General features: G+C 38.2%; 1 protein-coding gene across 2 annotated transcripts in view; it reads right to left on the reverse strand.

Annotated features, from left to right (window-relative positions):
* Positions 1-20,147, reverse strand: part of CCDC102B (coiled-coil domain containing 102B) — a 185,686-nt gene extending 165,539 nt beyond the window's left edge. For both annotated transcript variants that reach the window (XM_025886902.2, XM_073898067.1), the window contains exon 1: positions 20,002-20,147. The gene's annotated coding sequence lies outside the window, so the exon portion shown is untranslated. The remainder of the gene's footprint in view (positions 1-20,001) is intronic.
* Between the last annotated feature and the right edge of the window lie 1,298 nt (positions 20,148-21,445).

A 21,445-nucleotide genomic window follows, 5' to 3' on the forward strand; every position in this document is an offset into this window, starting at 1 on the left:
ATTAAAATGTATTTTGTGAGAGTAAACTTGAATACATTTAACATTAATTTTGTTCACTTTGTTGAGAATTTTAAATGACTGTAAACAACTATTACATTATTCTTTGTAAATCTTATACAAAGCTTAGAATGACCTTTTCAGAGCATTACTAAAATCTTTTAATACATTAATACAACATTGTGAGTATATCCATCGTCACTGAATTGTACACTTGAAAATGGTTAAAATGGTGAAATTAATGATAAGTGTATTTTTCCATGATAAAAAAAATATATTCTGCTCCTTGGATGATGGATTACTCTTCTTAATTCTTTTGTAAATACTGCTGTATTGGTTTAATAATTCTCTCTTCTCTCTTCTTCTAGCACTCTAATTAGCCATTACTCCATGCTTCATACCTCCTTTACTCTCTTCAGGATTTTTTACCTTCTTAGGATTATGTGTACATGGTTCTGAGTTCTGAGTTCACCAATTCTTTTTTCAACTGTGTCTAATCTGCTATTCAACCTGTTCACTGAGTTTTTATTTCAACAGTTATTTAATTTTCATTTTTTAGAGTTCTAATTAAATGTTCTTTTTCAAACTTATCTGCTCAAATCCCTCACTGTATAACTACAATTTTAAATGCACCCTTTACGATTTTAAATACTTTATACACATTTTTCTTGTATTGTGTATTTGACACCTAGAGTTCTCTTGTGATTAAGTCTGTATTTCCTGTTACTGTTGAATGCATGACTTATCTCATTGATTTTTCAGAGCCTAGCTCCTGTTAACTGTCTTGGCCTACATCAAGGACCCACTCAGCTGTGCATGTACATGTGTATGCGTATGCATGTGTTTCCAGCACAAAGTGCCCCACAACAACAACAAAGGAATTCTATTAGTAAGGAAGAGGAGAATTGTCTCTGTCACAATGTTCCTGAAAAACTCCACACTACTTAAGGTTTCTGAGTACCTGCATATGTTCTTCAACCATCTGGAATATACTTCTCCACATGCGTCATATGGATAAGTCTCACTTTTACCTCCCAGGTCCATCAGAGGCATATCCTCCAGAAAGCCTTTCCTGATATCCCAACCACTCTTCCAAAGTACTGCTGAGCACGTCGTACCTACTTTTATAAAAAGGCTTATTTTGGGGGCGCCTGGGTGGCTCAGTCGGTTAAACGGCTGCCTTCGGCTCAGGTCATGATCCTGGGGTCCTGGGATCGAGCCCTGTATCGGGCTCCCTGCTCAGCGGGGAGTCTGCTTCTCCCTCTCCCTCTGCCGTTCTCTCGCGCTCTCTCTTTCTCTCTCTCAAATAAATGAATAAAACCTTTTTTAAAAAGGCTTACTTTTTAAAAAAAGGTTTATTTCCTTGTATAATTTTGCTTTTTGTATTCTAACTCCCTCACTAAACCATAGAATCCCTGAACACATATACTGTCTTTTTTTCCTGATTCACTGCCTGTATCTCAGTGTTAGGTATTCAATAAATGTTCACTGAGTAAAAGACTGAATAAAATGAAAATCTGGGAAGTTGAAAAATGAATTTTTCTACTGGGATCTTTGATAACTGTGCTAGATATTTCCCCCCTCCCTTCCCTGTCTCCATTCTACCTGCTCTGTGCCCCAGGAACCTGAAATTTATGGACTACATCAAACTCACTTGCTCTCTGGCTTGCTGCTGGGGTCATTCAATGACAAGCATGAGTGGAAGCTGGGAAGTCAGACACCATTTATGTCACCAGTTTCCACTGCTGGAGTCACCACATGTTGGCTATGTGACCTTCCACCAATGACCACAGCTCCTTTCACGAAGTCTTCTCCACTAAGTTATTTTTCTTTAGTTTCTGTGTAAGCCCTCCCCCTCCTCCATCGGAGCTATGAGTGGGAATGCCACTCCACTGTGGCTCATTCCAGAATCTCACATTATCTCTTCTTGAGGACATTATACCTTGCCAAAACCTTTGCAATATTCCCTTTAAACTCCTCAAATTACCCAATTTGAAGACTGCTGGCACTTGACTGATAACAATAAAAGACACTGCAGAATTGATACTGATTTGGAGGGGGGGAAGCTAGCATAGCTTATGAAAGACAACATAATCTAAGAATTTTTAGAATGTAGTAGATAAAATTTAAATAAAATGTTCAAAACAACCAGGATGAATCTGGAGGACATTATGCTAAGTGACATAAGCCAGTGATGGAAGAACAAGTACTGCATGATCCTACCTAAATGAGGTGTCTAAAATAGTCAAACTCAGAGAAGCAAAGAATAGAATGGCAGTTTCCAGGGGGTGGGGGCTGGAAGAAGTGGGGAGTTGCTGTTCAATGGACATAGTTGCAGTTATGCAAGATGAATGAGCTCTAAAGATCTGTTGTACAACATAGTGACTATAGGTGGCAATACAGTATTGTGTACTCCAAAATTTGTTAAGAGGTCAGATCTCCTGTTAAGTGTCCTTACCAACCAACCAAGCAGCCAACAAATTGAGGGGGGCAGGAGGGAGAAAGACACAAGGAAACTGGGAGGTAAGGATAGTTTATTACTCTGATCATGGTGAGGGTATCATGGGCATTTGCATATGTCCAAACTCATCAAATTGTGTACATTAAATATGTTCAGTTATTTTCAATACATCAATTATTCTGCAGTAAAGCTGACAGAAATTATTTAAGGTTTAACTTTAAGGAAGAATCCAATATAACAGTAACTGATTTAAAAAAAAAAACTGAAAACCTTGTAATGGTATAGATTTTATGGGGCTAAATAGAAAAAATAAGCAGCTAATTTAAGGGCTAATAATCGTAGGACTGGAATATAAAACCAAAAACTCAGAAAAAGACTTTCAGAAGTAAATTTCTGCCTACAGAAGTAAAAGTTTCAAGATTGCATTTTTCTTAAGATCAAAGAAGATATTGAGCTATTGCTCCTTCTGGAGCCATACCATCACCGTTCCTTAGTAATTCTATGACCAGGGACTTTGTCATTCCTTTGTGTAATCCCAGTATGGTTTGGATTAGAAAAGAAGCATATCACATTGTGTAAGATTCTTTTCTGAGAAAAAAGTTAATCTTCCAACAGCCCTTTGAAATTTCACTTTGATAGAACAGGATTCCCAGATGAAAACACTTAAAGCATCTTTTTAGTCACTTCTTAAATGTCTTATCACCTCTTCAGATGGTCAATTATACTCAGAAATAGTTAAAGTAAGGGTAATTCTAAGGGCCCAGAAATTATACAAAGTTCAGTTCTTTTGAAAGAAGCTCTTAGTATGGTAGTAATATAATAAATATAATAAAAAAGACAGACTGGTTTCCAAGCATACATCTGGACTCCATTTCTAAAGATTAGGACAAGATGTCATACGTCGTATATATATTTTTTAATTTGCTGTAAGTTAGTGAAAACATTAAAGGCCTACTCTGTCCTGTGTCAGTTGATGTGACAGCATAAATAATATGACTGAGTATATGATGCAAACACAGAGGAACTGTCTTAGCATTTTAAGAGAGCCCGTTAAGTGGCATGCCTCATCCCTACCTGTGTACTGAATAAAAATTATGCTAGGAATAAGGCCTTTGGGGAACAAAACATCATCTCTTTATTCATAAAAGTAAGTGGTAGGAGACAGCACACAGTAGGGGTGAAATAAGTTATGTGACTTGCAGGCCTTAGTCCTAGTCACAGAAGAAGCTAGAATACCACATGCTTTCCTCACAAGAGCTGTCCCCTCTATGACACGGTCAAAGGAGCAGACACTGTGTGCCGCCTGTGGTCAGGCTGGCTCCCAAAGAGGAAAGCCGAAGATCTGAGCTGAACAAAACAGAGCCCGTTTCTTCTCAAATTTCCAACAAGAACATCACTCCTTCCCACCTCTGAGGGAGTGAATGAAAAGGCAGAAGAACTGAGAGTGCTGATGGTGTCTCTCCTCCTGACTCCAGAAGTGGAGAAGGATAGGTCTGCCCAACTTTGCTCCACTTTTCATTCCCTTTGCCCACTGGGCCAACCCCATGGTCAACTGGGTTTTGACTATTCTTCTCAAGGAAAAGAAACCAAATGTCAATCAGGGTGTTCTGCTTCAGTTTTAATTAGATTGTATCCCCAGTGCCAGTGCTGCTCCACTGTTAGAGATCTGATTCGATGCACTGGTTATAATTGCTGCACAGCTAATCTCTCAAAACTCAGTGGTATACACCAACAATTTTTCTATGCTTACAGAATGATGCAGTGTGAGTGTCCTGTCTCTGCTCCAGTTTCTCTGGGGCCTTGACTAGAGCAACTTGACAGCTGGGGGTAACTGGAAAGGTGGAGAATCATCGGGAGGCATCTTTGCATACATGTCTGATAAGTGATACCAGGTGGCTGAAGCTAACAGATGTCAGGACCTCAGATGGTGCCACTGGCTGGAGCATTCTACACTGCCAATCCGTATGGTCAGGCTTCTTCACATCTTGGAGACCTCTATTTGGATGGACTTCTTACATAGTTGCTCAAGGCTCCAAAACAAGTGTCCTGAGAGAACCAGGTGGAAGCTATATGGCTTTTTCTGATCTAGACCCAGAATTCAGGCACTTTACTTCTGTTGCATTCTACTCTTTACACACAAGTAACTAAAAAGGTCCAGATTTAAGAGGAGGGAACATAAACCCCCAACTCTCATGAGAGGAATATCAAAATATTTTCAGACATGTTATAAAAACCCTCACAGTCCAAAGATGTTAGCATTGATTATGTCTCATAAGGATCTAGGCAGATTAGGCAAAAGATATTAATTCTGAGATGAATCTGCCACCAAGATTGAAAATTAACTCTCTGTTACATTTCCTATACAAATTGTGTCAAGTAATTCAACAGAGCATATCATAAGACCTTCAAGGAGATTAAATGGCATCAGTAAAATATTCCAAATATAAGTTGCATAAAGATACTCTAGTAATAAAATACCAATATAGAAATGTTCCACATGTTGAATATAGTCTCTCATTAATAAAATTCCCAGAAGAAATCAAATCCAAATACTCAAAAGTTTTCAAGTTCAAAGACTTCCAATCCAAAAGAATAAAAATCCAAAATAAAAATTTCTTGCACCTGTAAGTTAAAAGTTCAAAGAAATTAATTCCTCCCCAATTTTGTTTTCTGCTCAGTCTCAGCTAAAAAATATACTTACTAACTGGAAAGATCTGAAGTTCTTTCAGCCACAGCAGGCTGGAGAATGGCTTCCTGAGATGACTAAAGTTCCTTCAGGCCTCACAGGCTGGTTAATTCAATCTCAAGTCTTCCATCAGCCTCTGCAAAGATTTCAAAAATTCAGGTATCTAAAAGGACATGACTCCACACTGCTTACTTACACAAGGCTGGATGGCCAAAAATGTAACATACCTACTTGCCTTACTGCAAAGTTGAGACATTTGCAACTCTGGGCATCCTATTCCTGAGGCTTGTTTGGAGCGCAATTCTATTCCATTCACCGTATTCAAAACCTCTTCATTCCTACTGCCTCTTAGAGCCCTGTGTTTCTGTTATCCCAGAATTGTACTGCATATCGATTCTATTTAGTGACTGAGACCTTAGGTGCTCTTGTAAAGAAGAAATGTAATTCCTGCCTCAATCACGCCCATTCAAGAAAGCTGATCTCATTGGGTCATCCATGAATGTTTGCTAAAGCTGGCTTGACCGTTCTGGGTTTAAGTTACAGCGCTGGGACCAACTCTGCAGCTGGGGCTGTCATTGGTCCCTCTACTCTCCTCTTAAAGTTATCCCAGAAAATGGAAACAACTAGAATTCTGGAGAATCAGAGCCTGCATCAAAAGAACTTAACATGGGAAGCAAATGTATGTGAGCAGCGCTAGGGACTATGGTGAATATTTTGTTGGATGCCTAGTTCCTCTTCATGGCAGGCACACCCATCCCCAAGATGGCAAAGCTCACAGATGACACCTTCTCCTGAGAATTACTCCCAGCCAAATAGGAGCCGCTGCACCTTCCAGGCTACTCTTTCCAATTCTCTAAGGGCAATAACTGACTGAAATGGAGGTATAAAAGTTGACTCCTTTGGCACAAGGTAGGGCCAACTTTTATGCAACTGATGCTCTAGAGCTGTGCTGTTGAACACGTGGTGTGACTAGTGGCCACAGAAGAGCTGAAATGAGATATGCTGTTTACATGTTGGATTTCGAACATTTGGTATGAAAAAAGAATGTAAGAAATCTCATCAATGTTTAATATTGGTATATGCTAAAATAACAATATTTTGGATGCACTGGTTTAAACAGAATGTGTTAAGCCATCTGTTTCTTTTTACCTTTTAAATGTGGCTACTAGACAGTTTAAAATTATGTGGCATGCAACATATTTAATATATTTCTTTTGGATGGCATTGCTCTAGAGCTTTCCTCTGGCATCAGTCTAGTCTTCAGCTAAGACCTCATCCTTGCTGATCTGGATTCTCCTCTTCTGTCCTGAGTCCCCCAATGCTTTCCTCTGGAGAACACTCCCTCACTAAATCCCCAAAACAGAATCCCACCTCAGGCTCTTTTAGGAACCATACCTAAAACATTTGATGTTTTGATAAGTTTGGTCTTCAATGATCTATAAACAACTAGATATAATTTAAATCAAAATAAAAATATATGAAGAAAACACTGCAATTATGTAACTAGCACTATGCCATCAAGAGAAGGTTCTATAAGAACAATGTGCTTAACTCATAGCCTTAGGACACAAAGCTAAGGATATGCCTGGTACAACAACATTAAGAATGGTTTTGATCAGACAGGTCTTATGTTAGCTCATACTCAGTTAATGTTAACTCAGTTAACTCACTCGAACTGGGGAGAGATGTTCATGTTCTACATGGCTCAATATTTAAGATTATCATCACTGCTTCTGATGAGCAAATAAAAATTCACAGTTCTTTAAAAATGCAGGAACCTACAAGGTAAGATGTGACTAGGTTTCAAAACTTAAATAACCTTAAACTTCAGACCTTCTCAAAAAATGACATCCACTGGGGAGTTTGTTTTTGTTAGGACAGCCTTTCACTCATATGTGGAATTTTAGAAACAAAACAAATGAGCAAAGGGGAAAAAAAGAGGGGGTTGCAAACCAAGAAACAGAGTCTTAACTACAGAGAACCACCAACCAGAGGGGAGGTGGGTGGGGGATGGGTGAAATAGGGGATGGGGATTAGGAAGTGCACTTGCTGTGATGAGCACCAGGTGTTGTATGGAAATGCTGAATCTCTAAATTGTACACCTGAAACTAATACTACATTGTATGTTAACTAACTGGAATTTAAATAAAAACTTTTTTAAAAAAGGAAAAAAACAGAAGTTACTTTGAATACTTATTTCAAAAACATATCTTTTAAAATCCTGAAAATTCCCATTCAATTCAACTCTATTATACAGTGCTAAAATATTGCTTTAGTATAAAAGAGTATGATATTTTACATAAAATAACTGTTAGAGAAAGTGTATCGGGTTACTGAAGAGTTGACCTCATTTATGAAACAAGCCATCCTGCTAACAAGCCTTGCCTGCATAACCTCATACTACCACATGATGTCACTGTAACACAAGGTTTTAAGCATGGAATAAAATCTTCAATTGTTGAAAGACAATCTCTGCTGAGAAAGTGTTCAGTTAGAATTATTGTGAGCAACACAAATCTTACATTAGATGTTTCTAATTGGTGAGTTTATACTGAATCTCAAATCTCACTTATCAAAAAAAGAGACCCGGACACACAGCAACCTGCTGCTTGGTGGGGACGGCTGGGAAAAAGCGTGAGCAGTTTAGGAAAGCCCAGGCTGCGTGTGTACCTCATCAGATCTCCCTTCAGGCCAAATAGAAAATGTTAAAAAACAAAAACAAACAAAAACCCTATACCTGGAAATGCTACTGTGAAATTTAAAAACATCAAAGACCTAGACAAATGTATAAAGCTTACCATGAGTTACAGCAGATCACCAGCAAAGGAACAAGGATCAAAACATAGCACATCACAAGAATGGATGCAAACAAACAAGGAGTAGTATGGTTTTCAGTCTTTAAGGAAAAGAATTTAAGATGTAAAATTATATACACAAGCAAATAACCTCTTAAATATGTTGTTATAAAATATATTTCAACAATACCAGACTTAGGAAATTTTTCTACTTAAAGAAAATATTATAAATACTCACATAGGAAATATTCAAATCAGTTGTGGAAGAGATATGGGAAGAATGATCACATAATATCGTGAAGAACTGTGTGCTCTAAAACACCAAGCTCCAACAAAATCCAAAAGAAAGAACATCCATAAACACTCCATTCTCCAGTCTAGAAAATTCAGTAGGTTGAGAAGAAGGAAGATTAGCCACTCCTACATTTCACGCACTCTTTGTCCTGAAAACTTGTGGAAAGTAAGATGGAAAATGTCTAGAGAATGGTTAAAATGATCAAGCATTTCTTTCAGGAAAGGTACTTACATGATTGTGATCTTTGGCCTGAAAAAATATCTGAAAAGGTTGACATTTAGAAATGTCTGAAAGGAATATATGGGGGGAACTCGTTTTCAGAATATTGCATTAGGACATATTGCTTTAAATCTAAAATAGACTTAACATTGTGACTACACACACACATAAAACCCTTGGCATTTACAGATTTCTATTTGTGGTATAAATATATGTGATGCATTAAAATTCTTCCTTAAGCAAGGTGATGACAGTAATCTCTTGCTATTGTCAGCCCGTGGCATTCAAAACATACTGCATCATGCTGACTATAAAATGCAGTCTGGACTTTAATGCATATATCAGTACCCTGCTGTTCTGGCAAATTTCTACATCTCTGACGCAACAGCCTCATGTAATAAACACACTTACAGACAGACACTTCTTCAGCTGTTTGTCTTTTCAGGGCTTGGTATCTCCGGTCACCCTAAGCCTTTTAATGAGCCCTGAACCCAACTTCCCTGGGGGTAGCTAACTATTCTTTCCTTTTCTTCCCGGAGGACAGGCTTATTTCCGCTACTATGGCAACCACTGCAAAGTGCTTTCTCTGATTTTTTCAGCTTCTTAATAGTGTGTGTGGGTTTCTCTGCAAAGATATTCTAGAAGCTTTTGGGTCTTTCAAAATCTTGTCTCAAAGAACTCACCTTTGTCCATAATAAATCTTTATTATAAATAGAGCACGGACTCCATTATTTCTCCATTTGCATGTGTACCTGTAACCTCTGCTAGGAAACAAAGGCAGAAAGAACTTGGGTCAAATTAGTCACTCAGACCTAGCTCTCTTGATGCTGAAGCACATGGTTCCAGCAGATGTCGCCATTCTTATGACTAGCAAAAATTCAAACCTAAATACCCTTCCGGGCTGATGGAAACAATCTTAGCACTTATGAGGGAAATATCACAAAGTGGAAGGAGTAAACACATGCCATCAGGTGTAAATTTCTTTCTTTTATTTTTTCTTTTTTTTTTTTTGGAGAGAGGTGGAGAGAGTGGGAGGGGAGGGGCAGAGAGAGAGAGAGAATCCTAAGCAGGCTCCACGCCCAGTGCGGGCTCCATCTCACAACCCTGAGATCATGACCTGGGCCACCCAGGTGCCCCAAGTTTCATTTTTTAATAACCGAACTTCTAGAAGTAATTGGGTGGAAGACCTCTTTAGGTAGGTTCTAATTTTAGGCAAGGTATTGATAGTTTATTTCCTAAATCTCAATATGTGTTGTCCATTCCTCCCCTCTCCTTTATTCACTTTTTCACGTGTTTCTTAGTAAACAACACTTATGTTTGAGTCTGTGTTCTTATCTTTCAGGACCAAGACAGACTATGTGAGAGGCAGGTCACTGGTCTTCCTTTCCAACCCATATCCTCCTCTCCCCTTTGCTATCTGAGGTGGACCTGGGTGGCTTTGGCAACATTTCTGAGCTGTTTTAGTTCAGAAAGACTCGTGAATTCACATAAGGATGGTAAACTGAGTCTGTTTAGTCTCTGCATAAATAACCCTATCCCCAGTTCTTACATCTCCATGAAATTCTCCTTATAAATTGGATGTCTTCCTTTGGCCCCTCGGATAGGATCACTCTATGTGAGGTTCTCAGTCCAAGGATCAGGAAGGGCCCTCCCCTTATGACCTTGTTCCACAGATATTAAATCATCATGGTCCCTAGTGTGTAAATTTGTAATAGGCATGGCAGGGATGACTCAAAAATAGTTTTCTATCAATGGTTCTGGGAACCATGATATGCTGAAACATTTAGGAGAAAACTGGAAAACTTCAAACCTGAACAGATGTTATCTGTGGGCAGGTGAGAGTTACGACAGATAATCAGGAGACATTCCTATGAAAGGCCCTCAAGAAAATGCCAAAGAGGGGCACCTGGGTGGTACAGCCCATTAAGTGTCCCACCCTTGGTTTCACCTCAGGTCATGATCTCAGTCATGAGATCAAGCCCTGGGTCAGGCTCTGCACTCAGGGTGATTCTCTCTCCCCCTGCCCTTCCCTGCAATGTGCGTGCATATGCTCTCTCTCTCTCTCTCAAATAATAAATAAATAAATCTTAAAAAAAAAAAAAAAGGAAAGAAAGGAAGAAAATGCCAAACACCCATTTAAAGGAATATGACCTCAAGGTTTGATTACTATTTCCTGAGCATTCTTTGGGTCCACCCTAGAAAGACTTAAAATACACAAGGTATTCACACAGAAGCCTGGTAGTCCAGTAAACTCTATCTGGCCCACATAAAAAAGATTCAAGATTCCTCCCCTGAAGCAGTATATTTTATTGAAATCAACTCTTCCACTCTCTGAAGTTTAACAGTTGAGAAAATGAATATATATCAAAATGGAGAAAGTTCCTCAGAGTAATAAAATACTAAAGTCAGAGGATTGAGAAATTGTTTGAAAGAAAAATAGTAGGAAATATTTAGTAGACACTAAAATTTAAATCTGGAAAACAATAAATTCTCCTTGGGTGAGATATAATCACAGATTTATTTTTAAAAAATTGTTTCCTCCGAAAAGAGAATGGACTACACTGGTTCATGTAATTTTCTGAACTTCTACTGATGTGAAATGGTGTTCAGATATTTCAGAATCTTAAGAACAATTGTCTGTTTGGAGAGCTTCCCTCCAAATGAATTTGACAACTGATATATATGTCTGAATTGACCTTACTATGTAGCATATTACATGACAGGTACATAGTTCCACAGACCATTGACCCTTCAACAATGCAGGCATTAGGGGCACCAACCCCCCATGCAGTCAAAAATCTGCATATAACTTTTGACTCCAAAAATTTAACTATTAAAACCTGTTGACCAAAAGCCTTACCCATATATAAATAGCTGGTTAACACACATTTTGTGTGTTGTATTACATTCTATATTTTTACAATAAAGTAAACTAGAAAAAAGAAAATGTTAAGAAAATTATAAGGAAAACACATTTATAGTACTGTACTGCATTTACTAAAAAAAAAAACCCTGTATACGTGAAACTGTACAGTTCAAACCCATGCTGTTCAAGGGTCAACTGTACATATATAACATAGATGTTATTATTAGTAAGATTGTTTTTACCTCTGCCCACTGAACTGGCCTAGCATAAATGGAATCTCAGGTGGGAACAAACTAATATGTAAATGGGAAGCCCAAACTATAGTTTTTAAAATCGATTTTCTGTGAAAAGGCACCAGGGATTTTTGGAAGGATAACTGATTCCATGTCTGGGGAAGGATGGTATAATAGATATAGAACTTCATTATCAGAAGACAAGGCTTCATTCCAAGTTTAGTGAAATCAGATCAAAAAGACATAAGAACCAAATTACAGAGGTTTGACTGTGACAATATGAGCATCAAACATAGAATAGTGATTACAGTTCATTAAAATACATTAAATCTATTAAAGTCCTGAGTCTTTACACACAAAGATAAATATTAACCTAAATACACCAAAGAGGATCAGGAGATCGGAATATATTCCTACTGGATCTCATTAGTCAGTCCTTTTAGCATTGTTGACACATTTACATATTGATGAATGACACAGATTCTAGTAAGTATTAGACACATCTTTTAGAAGACATTATCTGACTCAGGAATGGCCTCATATGTGTAATATCAAGTCAGATGAAGATATTGAACATCCATATTCAATCTGCTATCATTAAAATCAGTAAGATTTGAATGCTTTTAAGAATACGAATGAATATAAGATTGCATTAATGTTTTAAAGTCTTTAAATTCAGGGGAAAAGATATTTACAGATATAAATGTTTGAAATCAGCTGCTTGGCCTAGGTGGCGCTGCAGTCTTCTATAAGAAGACAATTATCACTTGAGTAACTCCTGTGCTAAAAATTATGAAAAAAATTGGCATAATAATTAAAAATAAGATTCAAGTGTTTCTTCAGGGTCATAGACAAGAATCTAAGTTATTCCCCAGGGCTAACTCTCTAAAGAGAGTAACCTAATTAACTGACTTCCATAATTAGGTTAGCATCTTTTAACCCGAGGGAAACTTAGAAGTAAATATAGATACATTTATGAAAAAAAAACAGAGCATTAATATTTTTTGTATTTCTATATCTGCAATGGGTAAGAAAATCCAACCGATTATAATGGTAGCTTGGAATCTAATCCTTAATATGTAATTCAAGGAATTAATTTAGATGAAATCCCACATTTATATTTAGTATTAAAACGTCCAAGAAAAACTTAGGTGGATGATGACATTCATAAATATAAATTTTACTCAGATCAACAGTGTCTGAGAATTCCCAATGTTCCACAACCACATACAAAATGAAAGTCAGATGGTGCATCAATGAGGCCTTATTTTGTATTTCACACACTTTAATGGAAGTACAGCATCTTCGTATATTGTTTAATATTTGCATTTCCTCTCCTGTAAAATGCCTGTTCATTATGTTTTGCTCATTGTTATGTTATGTGCTTTATATTTTTTCTAGTTTTTAAAATACTAATCCTTTTTTAGTTATGTATGTAGCACATAACAGATCCAGCTCTCTGTTATTTTTCAACAAATAAACCCTTTCCTTTTGACCAGTAATTTTTGTGTTAAGAAATTTTCTTCAACACCAAAGTATTAAAGATAGTCCCATATATTTACTTCTAGAGATTTTAATATTTTGCTTATTCATTTGTCTTTCTCACTGGACTTGATATTTGTCAATGGTGTAAGACTTAGATATAAGTGAATTGCTTCGTCTTTGTGGATATTACATTGTCTCAGTGCCATGTTGTTTTCTCCACTGTGACCTCTGTCACATGTCAAGTTTTCATTTATACCAGAGTCTGCCTCTGAGATGCCTATTTGAGTCCATTGGTCAATATGCCTATCCCTGAGTCAATACCATATCATCCTCATTATCATGGCTTTAAGTCTTGATCTCCAGCAGAATAAGTTTCTCATCTTATTCTTTTTCTGTATGAATGCTTGGATATACTTGGGTTTTTGCTCTTCTATATGAATTTTTATCAGCATATCAAACATCTTAGGATTTTTTTTTTAAAGATTTTATTTATTTATTTGACAGAGAGACACAGTGAGAGCAGGAACACAAGCAGGGGGAGTGGGAGAGGGAGAAGCAGGCTTCCCGCTGAGCAGGGAGCCCGATGTGGGGCTCGAACCCAGGACCCTGGGATCATGACCTGAGCCGAAGGCAGACGCTTAACGACTGAGCCACCCAGGCGCCCTCAAACTTCTTAGGATATTTAATGACATGTCACTGAGTCTATTAGCAATGTAGGAGATGAGATATCAGGGTGATATTGAGTTTTCTATTAACAGTGTTTTCTCTCTCCATTTATTGGTGTCTTTTTCAGTTTCATTAAGTAATGTTTACAATTCATATGGTTGTCACATATCCTTAGTTTATCAAAAGGGAACATTTTTTTGTTAATAATACTAATGACCTGTTCTTAAAGTTTATGTTTTCTCTGGAGCACCTGGGTGGCTCAGTAGATTAAGCGTCCGACTGTTGGTTCTGGCTTAGGTAGTGATCTCAGGGCTGTGAGATCAAGCCCCGCATCAAGCTCTGTGCTCTATGTGGAGAGGGCTTGAGATTCTCACCCTTTCCCTCCCCCATGTCCCTCTGCCACTCACGCACATGTTCTAAGAAATTAATAAAAATCTTTAAAAAAAAAGATAAAATAAAATATAGGGGCACCTGGGTGGCTCAGTCAATTAAACGTCTGCCTTCAGCTCAGGTCATGATCCCAGGGTCCTGGGATGGAGTCCCGCATCGGGCTCCCTGCTCAGCAGGGAGTCTGCTTCTCCCTCTCCCTCTGCCTGCCGCTCCCCCTGCTCTCTCTCTCTCTCTCTCTCAAATAAATAAATAAAATCTTAAAAGAAAATAAAGCATGTTTTCTTTTTATTGTTCTTTTAAAGAAATGCAATTGCATTTTGTATAATGATGTTATACCTATCCACTTTGGTAAACCTTTAATAATGTTAATAATTTACATGAATTTTTTTTAATTTTTCAATATAAATAGTCTTATCTATGCTTAATGATGGTTTCCTTTTCTTCCCATCCTTCTAGTATCCCTTTTCCTTCTTTATTTTACTACCCAAGCCAGGATTTTCAGTGTAATATTTAATAGGTGTGGTAATAATAAATTTCTCATCTGATTCCTAATATCAAAGGAAATTCTTCCTTTTTTTTTTTACCCTTAACAATAATGTTTGATACAGGGACACCAGAGTTGCACAGTTGGTTAAGCATCCGACTCTTGGTTTCAGCTCAGGTTGTGATCTTAGGGTAGTGAGATCAAGCCCCACATCGGGCTCTGCATTTGGCATGGAGTTTGCTTAAGTTTCTCTCTCCCTCTCTCTCTGCCTCTGTCTCCTTCTCTCTCATAAATAAATATCTCTTTAAGAGAAAACAATAATGTTTGATCTAAGTTATTGATCCTTATCATGTATCCTAGAATTTCCCAAGTCTTTGAGCATAGTATAAAGCCCACAGAAGTTGATGTTTTTAGGGCCCTTTGATGTAAATGAATGAGGCTGCTCAAGGCAGGAGACAAGAGGCTAGGTTGGTCTGCCTACTCCATGCCACCCCGGCTGTACCTAAGGCTTGGGGGATAACATGGTAGCACAGCTGCAACATAACTGTTGGTGCAATGGGTGTAAAGCTCTATCTGGATCTGAAGACTGTAACCGGGAGGACCAAACTGGCCCAGTAGTTTTGTTTCTTTTGTTCATTCCTTGGGTAACAGTAGCAGCAGTGCTTCAGTTACTGAGCATACAGAGCCAAATCAAGAATATGTATCTTGCCCATACATTCAAGTCCTCTTTAAGGAATAGGGAAAACATGCTATGTGTGGGCTCTTCTCTTCTTAGGAATACTTCCCAGAAACAGCTACAAATGTTGCCTTTCCTGTTGTGAGCAGCACAAAACACTAGAGTTTCAGCTGAGCCCGGTGGTATGTGTCACCATTCAGCCTATCACTTCATGGCTGGGATCTCAGCATGTCCTTACACGGCCCCACTTAGCCACTTCAAGAGATAGAACTGAAGCAAGCATCAATTTGATTCCAGTCACATAGAGAAACTAGGACTTTTTTGGTGAGCATGAGTTGGTTCTACTTTGATTTGCACTCAGAATTGCCACAGTGATTTCCACAGAGTAGTATCATGCAGTTACCTATGGTCCGCTAGCCAGACCAAATTGCAAGTCCATAAGCAATAGTCCAAGTGTCAGTATGTACCCAATTGTAGGAATTTTATTTGTTCCTGGCAGCTTCCTTACTGTGAGGAACAGGACCTGTAATTCAGCCCACTGGGCTGCTAACTTGCTTTTGCTTCCTTCCATGAAGAGCTTACTATCTGCTGGGCACAGAACAGCTGCCTTCCCCGTGGAGCCATGACGCCCATTCTGGAACTGCCATCTGCGAACCAGGTCAGTTCCCTTACATCCTTGGGAAATTGGGGCAAAGTTGAGACACATCAGTACTAACAACAGGTAAGTCTTCAGACAGCTTTTTATGAGGCCCTAGTGGAAAAGAGGGTACTTGCTCATGAATATGCTGAGTCTCACTGTGCTCCATAGCAGAATGCCTCTATAATACTTTCATTTTATGATGGAACTTCTTTTGACCTTTCTCTCCTTGTTGGGATGCTTTTTGACCTTACCCATCACATGATGGGTAATTCAGGAGTTGATACAATGTAGTGTCCTTCAGTTAATGGGGCTGTCTTAGTAAATGCCCAACAACTAGCTAATAACGGTCTTATTAGAGAGCAGTATCAGATAAATGCTCACTGTTAACTATGATTATGGGCTTTTGCCAAAGACTTGAGTCTCCATGAAGGCAGGTGGCTGACATTTCAAGTATCATTTCAGCATTAGTACTTACATGGGTCAGCTCAGGCTGCTATAACAAAATACTGTAGACTGGATGGCTCAAACAACAGACATTAATTTCTCACAGTTCTGGAGGCTTGGAAGTCTGAGATCAGGGTGACAGCATGGTTGCGTTCTTCCCGGCTTACAGATAGCTCCCTTCTTTCTGTGTTCACACATGGAGGAAAAGAGAGAACTCTCAGGTCTCTTTGCTAGGTCTCTTTGCTGTCGTTCCCTAGCAAATAATACTGAAGAAAAGGCATTCACCAGGTCAACTACAGAGAACTGCACAAGAGTTACTTTTTCTTCACTAACACTTGTTTCTTTTGTTTTTGATTTGAGCCATTCTGACAGGTGTGAGGCGATATCTTGCGGATTGGATTTGCATTTCCATGATGAGTGATGTTGAGCATCTCTTCATATGTTTGCTGACCATCTGTATGTCTTCTTTGGAGAAATATCTGTTTATGTCCTGAGCCCCACATCAGGCTCCCTGCTCAGTGGGGAGTTTGCTTCTCCCTCTCCACCCCTCTCCCTACTCATGCTTGCTCTCTCTGTCTCTGTCTCCCTCTCTCAAATAAATAAATAAAATCTTTAAAAAGGGGGAGGGGGGAAACTAGGGGAGTGCCCACTAAAACGTTGATAGACTTTTATAAGAAGCCAATAAAACTTATTTGTGGAGTTTTTTGGTGTTGAGTTGTAGAAGTTCTTTATTCTTGTCCTTTTCTTGTCTTGATTTTTTTTCCTTTGTAAAATTTTAACCTTTGTATTAACCTAAAGTCTCATTGGAGGAAGCTGGGACAGGAAATCGAAAAACTGCCTCTTTTACATCCTCTGAGGTCTAAGAGCAGTATCACATATCGTGTCCATGGTGGTGGGCTCCTTTTATCATAATCTGAGTGAGGGATATCCCCTGTGGGGCTGATTTCATTATCCTATAGCCTGTCCAGCACAGTCCACATCTGCAGCATTTTCACAGCTTAAGTAGACACTGACATTTAAATGACAAGAGAGGAGCAGAGGACTAACCATTCTCTAGTAGCTCCCTGCCTTAATCCATTCGAATCAGCAAAGGCTTTTCCTTGAACTATCCCTAGGAAGATAGCAGACAAAGGAGGATGCAGGATGAGTACAAACAATCCTCTCCTCTCAACAGTACTCAGAACCAGAGACACTGCTACTTGATCTAAAATTCTCAGGAACCATTTCAACAAAGGTCATCAGGACAATGCTTATGACAGTCTGACAGTCTGTAAAAGGCATCCATTGTGTTACTGAATAATCCCTTACTTCACTGCTTCCTCCATCATCAACTGCCCTCTTTGAATTACCTTCTTAGTTGTAGTGGGTCTCAGGCTTAGCCAACCCATCAAAAGTTACAGTGCCCATGTTCCTTTGGTTGGCACTCCATTTGCTAGCGAGAGAGGATGAAACTCAACCTAAGGAGATTCTGGACTTTCTCTTTAACTCATGCTGAAAACAGCAACTAGGAACTGATTTAGCCAACCTGCCATCAGTTTGCACTTGTCCTCTTAATTTTGCTAGCTCCTGCAATTCAGGTTGTCATTTCTGTCATGGAAAGTCTTACTATCTATAAGTAACTGATTTCAAAGCTTGTGCTACTTGGAACCAAGAGTAGCTGGACAACCACCTTTCCATCCTCTTTATCAGAATCCTTTTTCTTTCTAAATAATGCCTAAGCCATATTTTTAGCAAAGAATGAGTCAAGTCTTCTAAGCAATCCCACCTCTAATACCAACTGTACTAAAATGGCATTCATTTAAGAAGGCTGTTTGACCCCAAATAACAATACTTACAAATCTATTACTCATTAGAGGAAATGGATACAACAACAATGCTCAAGTACGAATCCGCATCACTGCCAAAGGCCGTCTCATAGCAAGGATCCACACAGACCTGGTACAAACTTCTGTCTTCTACTTTCTATAACAGTCATGGTTGTAAGCACTTTCTCTCTGATAAGGAACCCCCTACACATGCATAAAACACCTTGGAAAAAGAGAGCCTAAGACTCTCACTGGGTTTTCTACTATTTTGCTGGATACATATGCAAATTCCTGGTACAAAATCACCCACAACAGCAGAGCTCTCTCTGAGGGGGCCCCTCTCACGAAGACCAGAAGCAAATCATCAATCTCACTCTTACCAATAAACAATGCTGACAGGCTGTTAAAAATCACCATAAAACTCCTTGGGTCCAAGGTTACAAAAGCAACATTATTAGTAGGCATGTTTCAGGTACTGCAAACAGAGCTTAGTGCCAGAGGGAAACTTTTAGAGCAAAACAGCTCAGGCTAATTCCAGGACTGCTAGAAATTAACCTGAAGAGAACATTATGTTGAGGAATTGTTCATCTGTCCTGGTTTACTATTATGATTGAAAGTTGATATGTATCAAATTCAAATTATTCTGCTGCATTTATTTAAATGTTACGTAAATTTCATCTTTTATCTGGTATTGTGGAAAATTTACATGAAGTTTTCCCCCGAATGTTAATCCACACCTGGTTTTTCTATAGGGAGAAAACCTAATTTAATCCTTTTTGGCGCATTGCTAGATCTGGTTTGATAACATTTTATTTGGAATATTTATGCATTTTTGTTCATGAATGAATTGACCTGTATAATTCCTTTCTCACAAATGCTTCCTCCGGTTTTGAAAACAAGTTTATACTAGCCTTACTGAACAAATTGAGAAGTGTTTCCTATTTTTTTTTTTTTTAATTCTCTGGAAGAGCTCGTAACAGAATTTTTACGTAAAAGCACCTTTGCTTTATAACACTTTTAAACTTTTGATTCGATTTCTTTCGTGGTTATACTGTTATCCTTCTAGTTTACTTTTTTTAAAGACTTTTATTTATTTATTTGACACGGAGAGAGGGCACACACACAAGCAGCGGGAGTGGCAGGCAGAGGGAGAAGGAGAAGCAGGCTCGCCGCAGAGCAGGGAGCCTGATGCCAGACCCGGACTCCAGACCCTGGGATCATGACCTGAGCTGAAGGCAGACACTTAACCGACTGAGCCACCCCGGCGCCCCTCCTTCTAGTTCTTGAATCGATCTTGGTAAATTATCTATATTTTTAACTTTTTTCTTATAACTTTTTATTTTGTTTATAACTTGATTTTGTTTAATTTTTTTGTCTGTATTGTGTTAAAGTTGCTTATCGCTTTAACATCTGCTGTCTATATCTAAGTTCCTGTTTTGGCCCTAATGTTAATGCAATTACACTGAAAAAAAAAATAATGGCAACACAATCAAAATAACTGATTGTCTTCCCATCATCCCTTTATACATTTCTCAGTGTGAGTATTCTTCTCCTGTGCCTAGATGAAAATTCTAACAAGCCCATCTGGATAAAAGATCTAATTAAGTAAAAAAAAAATAAAAAATCAATTATTTGCATAATCAGTCCTAGTATTAACAAAATTCTGAACTAGATTTACCCTCAAAAAATTTTCCCCTTCTCCTCCTGAGACTGTTTCAGGCTGCAAACCTGCAGTGGGAGTCGGGGTCTTGATTCATCTTCTCTCCTTTGTGCCTTTCCCAGTGAGTGAACTGGGGCTTTGTGCTTCAAGGGTCAGTATATAGAGCGGGAATATGAGATGGGTACAGAAGTTCTCTTACCTGAACTGGTTCCCCTTGAGTTGGCTTCCCCTTCTCTGGGCTTGAAGTATGATTCAGCCTGGCTCTTGGAAGGTGGCTCTGATTTCTGGATGCTTTAGGTGCTTTCTCATTTTCTCATTCTTTCTTATGTGCTCTCTCTTTCTGGATTTGCTAAAACAAGAAATTTGTTCATTTTATTGCTTGCTTCAAAAACACACTTTGGGACTTCTTTTGAGTCTACTGTAACTTTTTTTTCCTCTCTGAATGAGTTAACATATAAAGCATTTAGAACACTGCCTAACTCAATATATAAGCCTCATAAGTGGGAACTCTTATAACCCACTAGGTAGTGAACTGAACCAGGGTCCATTTTGTTCAATGCTATGTTCTCAAAGCACAGTTTCTGGCAAATAAAAGAAAACAAACATCCCGTGTATCTTTTGTGCCATCCTTTTTCTAAAGTCTTTTCATCTACTTCTCAAGAAGAATAGTTAACTAATTTTCATTTTTTTCATTCTAAAATAAAAAGATATTTACATCTATAAATTTCCCTGCACCAATTTTGCAGCTTCCTACAATTTTAATAGACACTTTTTGGTTTACTTTTAAGCATATTTTAATTCCTATTACTTTTTACAAAGATGCTATTTAAAAGTGTTTTTAAATTTCCAGATTTAGGGGATATCTTTATCTTTTATAGATTTATAAACTTATTGTGTTGTGGTCAGAAAAAACACTGATGGGCGCCTGGGTGGCTCAGTTGGTTAAGCGTCTGCCTTCAGCTCAGGTCAAGATCCTAGGGTCCTGGGATCCAGTCTCACATCAGGCTCCTTGATCAGCAGGGAGCCTGCTTCTCCCTCTCCCACACCCCCTCCTTGTTCTCGCTTTCTCTAACAAAAAAATAAATAAAATCTTAAAAAAAAACAATACACTGATAATACCACATTTTTTCAATGTGTTGAAACTTACTTTATGATATGCTAGGTCTATAATTTTCTTCAATGTATGTTACAGTATGCATTCCCTGCTTGTTTAATGCAGAGTTCTATAAATGTCCACTTTGTTCTCAAACTTGTGTTCTCAGGACCTCTCTACACTCTTAAAAATACATTAAGAATTCCAGAGACCTTTCTTTAATGTGGGTTATATCTAATAATAGTTACCAAATTTTAAATTAAAACTGAGACATTTAAAAAAATTATCATTTAACACTAACAAAACCATTACACGTCATCAAGAAAAACTATTAAAAAAACTTGATTTTTATTTCTAGATTTTTTTTTCACGTTATGTATTTTACACAAAGAAATCTAAAAATAAATGGTATTTTCTGGATTTATTTTCTTTCAACACTAAATGAGATCTGCAGGCCAGAGCAACAGCATCACCTGGGAAATTGTGAGAAATGCAAATCCAGACCTACTGGTCAGATTCTGAAAGGAGTATTCAGAAACTGTTTTATCAA

The sequence above is a fragment of the Callorhinus ursinus genome, unplaced genomic scaffold (genome assembly GCF_003265705.2).
Source record: "Callorhinus ursinus isolate GAN/ISIS: 27379988/994484 unplaced genomic scaffold, GSC_fseal_2.0 scaffold11, whole genome shotgun sequence".
In the NCBI taxonomy this organism is placed as follows: Eukaryota; Metazoa; Chordata; class Mammalia; order Carnivora; family Otariidae; genus Callorhinus; species Callorhinus ursinus.